Raw genomic sequence first — 6,000 nt, 5'->3', positions numbered from 1 at the left:
CATATTGAATTGAAAGGAATTTCAGGATGACCAGATAAAAATGTTAGCTAATGAGATATGTGGGATCAGAAGTAGTTAGGACTAGAGTTATGAATTTGGGTGTTATTCATAAAGAGGTTCTATTTGACATTATGGGGAAAATATTCAACAATTAAAAAGAGAGCTCAGTCCAGGTGAAAAAGACTTTATCGATCATTCTAGTTCAATCCTTCCCACAAATCTCCACTCCTCAGAACAGAAAAGCCCAGCTCTACTGCTGTGCCTGTGATGATAGAAACTCATTACTCCCTGCATAAGTTTCCTCTTGTCACTGTAACAAATCACCACAAATTTTGTGGTTTAAACAACACAAAAGTATAGTCCTACAGTTCTGGAGGGCAGAAATCCAAAATGAGTTTCCCTGGGCCCAAATCAAGGTGTTGCTAAGGCAGGATTCCCTCCAGGGATTCTATCTCTGGGTAGAACCTGCTTCCTTGCCTTTCCCAGTGTCTAGAGGCTGCCTGCGTTCTTTGGCTTATGACCCCTTCCTCCATCTTCAAAGCCAGTAACGTAGCATCTGCTTCCACCATCACATCTTCTTTGATTCCTCTGCCTCCCTCTTTCATCTTTTTTTAAAATTTTTTTGGGGGGGGAAGGTAATTAGATTTATTTATTCATTCGTTAATATTTTTAATGGAGGTACTGGGGATTGAACCCAGGACCTCGTGCATGCTAAGCAGGTACTGAGCTATACCATCCCCACTCCCTCTTTTATCTTTTAAAGACCATTGTAATTACATTGGGCTCATCTGGATAATCCAGAATAATCTCCTTAAATTAAGATTCACAAATTAATCACATTTACAGAGTCTCTTCTCCTGTGTATGGCAACATACGCGAGGATTCCGAGGATTAATACAAGGACATCTTTGGGGCCCATTAGTCTACATACCCCCTAAAGTAGCCCACGTCCTTATGGCTAGAAAGTGCTTACATTGAGCTAAACTTTGTCTACATGTAGGTTCTATACCTTGACCCTGGCTTTGTCCTCTTAAGTCACAAAGGTTAAGTTTAGTATCTGCCACATAGATCTCCTTCAGATATTTGAAGATGTATTGACTCCCTCTCCCCTAGACAAAATCGTTTCTTCAGCAGTTTAATAGGACGTAGTTCCAAATTCCTATTATCCTGGTTGGCCTTCTGCGGAAAAGTTTGGTTTATCAGTGTTTCTTTGAAAACGTGGTGAGGTCTGATCAAGCAAGAATAGATGGGGCCAATATTCCTCTGGTTCTAGGCACTGGATTTTAATTAATGAAGCCCACACTGTAGTCTATTAAATTCTTACCTTTCCAAATACTGCTGAAGGACATGTTTACCTTAACTGGAATTGTGCAGTTGATTTTTAACTGAAGTATGGCTTTTACAATTAGGTTTATCAAATAGCTCTTTAATGTCAATGAACACATTAGTAATCCTTAACTACATGTGAGCTACAAATTTAATTACATGTGAGTTTTTATCCAAATCATTGATAAAAATGTTAAGTGTGACAGCCCTGCAGCATAGCTGAAGGACATTTGTCTGCTTTCTTGGGCCAAAGTCCTTCAAGTGAGATCTAACTGTGTTATCATTGATCCATAGTTTTTCATCTTTTCCACAAGGAGTTCAATGTTTTACACTCTTCATACAGCATCTCCTTGACTACCAGTCTACCAATATTATCTAAAAGGAGAAAAGGTTAGTGTGGCTTAACATATTTTTGGTAAACTCGGCTACAAGTGATCAACGTCTTCTCCTTAAGTGCTCTCAAATCAGCTACGAAAATCCATTTTAGACCTTTTCCTGGGACTAATATTAAGTTTGCCCGAATACAGTACTCAGACTGTACTTTCCTTCCCTTGTTGAAAATGATCTTGTTCTGACTTTAGTCTTTTTGCTCCTCTCTTCTTCCTTCTAGTTCCTCCCCTATGAAAACTGTAACGTGTTTATTGTCTTTGGAGAGCAAAATAGTCTAAAGCTGAAGGGACAGTTCTTCATGACCTAAGCAATGAAATGAAGAGAAATGAAAAACTAAATTCCAGTTTTACCCATTTGACTTGCTTTTAAACTTTAGTCAAAGCTCTTTATATCTTCTCCACAAAGCAGGCCCAGTCAGTTGTCAGGTTACCTAGATATTTTGAGGCTATCTGAAAGAATGAATATGAAAAAACATTCTTTATAATCGCTATATAAATATTGCACACAAAAAAATAGCAACAGACATAGTAAACAAACTTATGGCTACTGGGGCAAGGGGGTGGGAAGGGATAAATTTGGGAGTTTGAGATTTACAAATGTTAGCCACTATATATAAAAATAGATTTTTTAAAAGTTTCTTCTGTATAGCACAGGGAACTATATTCAATATCTTGTAATAACCTTTAATGAAAAAGAATATGAAAACAAATATATGTATGTATATGCATGACTGGGACATTGTGCTGTACACCAGAAACTGACACATTATAACTGACTGTACTTCAATAAAAAAAAAAAAGAAAAAAAAAGAATAGCATTAAGTAAATTTTATATAAATACAAAATTAACAAGTCCTCTTTGGTCTGTATCATTCTACACAGTACTTTTATACTTACAGTTTGGGATTTAGACATTTCGGTTAATCCAGAAATTTGGTCCAGTTAGTCCTTTCATGTTTGTGAGTGCATGTTTGTGCGGAGATTTTGTTTTGCACTCCTGTCAGGGTTTCTCATTTGTCTCTGGCAGTCACAGATAACATTACTTCACAGAGCCACTTTAAGAGGCAGTTTAGAACAGTTATTTAGACTTATGGTCTTGTGCAATTAGATTTGCTTTTTGACAGGATATATGTAATATATATCTTTCTCATGAAAGTCCTCCTCACAATACAGAAAAGTAAATATTACTTATCCCAACATTCCACAAAAGGTCTGGAAGCCAATATAGCCCCAAGATAGTCATCTTTTTAAAGCCCCACTTTCAGCTTTAAAAATTCGTGGAATATTTTGCCACAATAGATAAGTTCACTCTCCTGATTGTGGTAATGCCACAGGTGTCTGTATATCTTAACACTCATCAAATCGTACCCTTTAAAAACGTACAGTTTATTGTATATCATATAGCCTCAATAAAACTGTTAAAAAATTTAACTTCATGGAAGAATGAGTGAACTATAAATACATAAAACAACATAGATGAATGCCATAATTGAGCAAAAAAAAAGCCAGGCACAGAGGGGCTGGGTGTAGTTCAATGGTAAGGCCCTTGCTTAGCATGCACAAGGTCCTGGGTTCAATCCCCAGTACCTCCACTGAAAAAAAAAAGAAAGAAAGAAGAAAAAATGAGTGAAAAAAGAAGCTAGGTACAAAAAAGTACATGATATGTGTGATTTACTCCTCAGGGAGGGTAGTGACTCAAAAGGAGTATAAAGAGGCCTTCTGAAGTGATGGTGCTTTTGCGCCTTGAACTGAGTTACATGGGCGTATTTATTTCATGAAAATGCATTGAACTGTGCGTTTATGTTCAGGATTTTTGTGGTGAGGGAATAGCTCTGGATCTTGATTGTGGTGGTAGTTACATATATCTCTAAGGATGTGATAAAATCTTGTAGATTTTTTATACACCATACAAATGAGTGCATGTAGAAGTGGTGACATCTGAAAAAAAAAAAGTGGTGACATCTGAGTCTGAGTGGTGAAGTCTGTGGATTGTACCAATGTCAGTTTCCTGGTTTTGATATTGTACTACCGTAACATAAGATGCTACCATGGGGAAACTGAGTGGAAATTTTCTGTACTAATTTTTCAACTTCCTGTGAATCTATAATTATTTTGACATAAAAATTACTATGGTGTAAAGTAGTATTTTTGTATGTGACTAGCTTTTGGATTTTCTACTTCTATCATCTTTCTAGAAATTTCTTTCCTCCTCTTTTGTGGGATTGTGGTGAAAACTGTTATGTTCAGTCTAAGTGGTCCCAAACCTGGATGACAGTTGGTGGTCATCTGTCCTAATGCAGGAATTGGCATCTTTTCTTGGAAATACGGCATTTGGACTGAGAACCATCTCTCTTCATATGCCTAGACGATTCCTTGTAAATTCAAGAACTTTCCAGGGTGTTCTGTCTTCCATCATGTAATCAGGGGAAGCAGAAGAAACTGGTCTATGGAGAGAAGGTGAGATAAAGCACCTTTCCTTTGGATTTGCCTTCCCGGCGCCTTATGTGCAGCCAAATTCCTGTCCTTTGATTTAAGAGACCCTTCTGTGCCTTTATAATAAATTCATCTTCCTATTTAAACAAGACCCATTTGGATTTCTATTACTTGCAACCATAGCAAATCCCAATCAAATATCTAAGAAGATGAAACCATACTTATCCTTAGAATTTTTTTTAAAATTTAAGAAGTATGGCTTTACCGTATCTGAGAGAAAGATTTCCACTTCCCCATAGTACGCCATACAGAACCTACTAAAGATTTAACCCATCCCTCACATTTTCAGGTGAGAAAACAGAAGCCAGAAAGGTTAAGGGACTTAACCATAGTCAACAGCCAGTTTCTAGAAGATCCAGAACTACTGACCTGTCACCTCCCTCACTTCGATATTACATTATATGTCCTGGAGGGAAGCCCCAGGATGCTCCATTGAAGGTTTTATTTGCTTGCTTTTAGTGTATACGCTGCATAACTAATGACTCAGAACGTGGTTAATAAGGACCTACTTGAGAGATCAAATAAATAAGGGGTAGGGAATAGGGCTATAAATAGAGTTACAATTATAGGCACTTACAACTAAGAAAAACTTTAACTTTCATCATTATTAGTCATAGAGATATTCCATTTGTCACTTAGAACAGATATACGTAGTCTTTTGAAAGTCAAAGGAAACATAATTTCAGGGCAGATTACTCAAACTTCTTCATTCAAATAGTGAGTATCTAGAATTGAGGGAAAAATTTAAGACTCTATTAAACAGGATGTCAATACTCAGTTTGACGTACACTTCCTGAGAGGTGGAGGTTTGCTCTGAAACTTCCTGCTTGGTCACAAAGGGGAACAAGGCAACTGGAACACATTAGTCTTTCTCTCTCAATCAGGTCCTCTGTGGTCGATTAAAAATGGTGATTTGGAATTATTCTTAAAAAACAAAAGTAGCCAAAACACAGCGTTATGTTGACTGTATTTCAGAAGACACCTGGTAGGTGGGAAAGAAGTATTGCTCAGTTTTTAAATAAAGGGAAGTCTGGTAAACACGTGACTTGCTGGAAAGCAGCACACTGAATAGAAAAAGAGTAATTTGCAGCTTTCAGTTCTATGTTTCCCTTAATGGAAGTAGCTGCTCTTGTCACTGCTAGTGCCTTGGACATCCAAAGCTGTAGCTGTCTGCTTCTTGATGAAAACTGTTGACTGTGCCCCAACTCTCTCTGCTGGGGCTGTGGACCATCCCATAGCACTGTGTTATGTGTACAATTAAATTCTCCCTACTCTTGTTCCCCCTAAACCACAAAGTTTATTATCTTTTTAGGAATTCCACTTGTAGAGGGGCGTTTTAATATTAGTTTCCCAAGGGTAGGGAACCCAGCTCCATCACTGCCTCCGGTGCTCATGTCGTTGTTTTTGGTCTGGGTTTCCTGGAGCTGCATTCTCCCGGAAAGTAGGCATCCGCTCACTCATATGCTTGAGACCTCAAAACCTTTTGGGGTAGAGGGAAAGAAAAAAATTGCTCTCACTATACAGCTGCCAAAAAATAAGTAAATACCTTAAAAAAGCTAAAAAAGGAAGGACCAAAAAAGAAATAAAGACTTCTCAGATTCTTGAGATTTCTTCTGGGGGAGCAGTGTAAACAGGGCAGGAAAGGCTTTTTTGGACCTTATCTCAAGTACACTTCTAGAGGACAGCCTCAGCACTTTCATGTCGGTTGGCTTCCCAGTGTCCACATTCCCTTCTGGAACATTTTCTATCTCTTCCTGATAGCATTGCATCTTCATAATATTGTTTTGCAAAC

The sequence above is a fragment of the Camelus bactrianus genome, chromosome 6 (genome assembly GCF_048773025.1).
Source record: "Camelus bactrianus isolate YW-2024 breed Bactrian camel chromosome 6, ASM4877302v1, whole genome shotgun sequence".
NCBI lineage: Eukaryota > Metazoa > Chordata > Mammalia > Artiodactyla > Camelidae > Camelus > Camelus bactrianus.
This window is presented reverse-complemented; position numbering follows the sequence as displayed.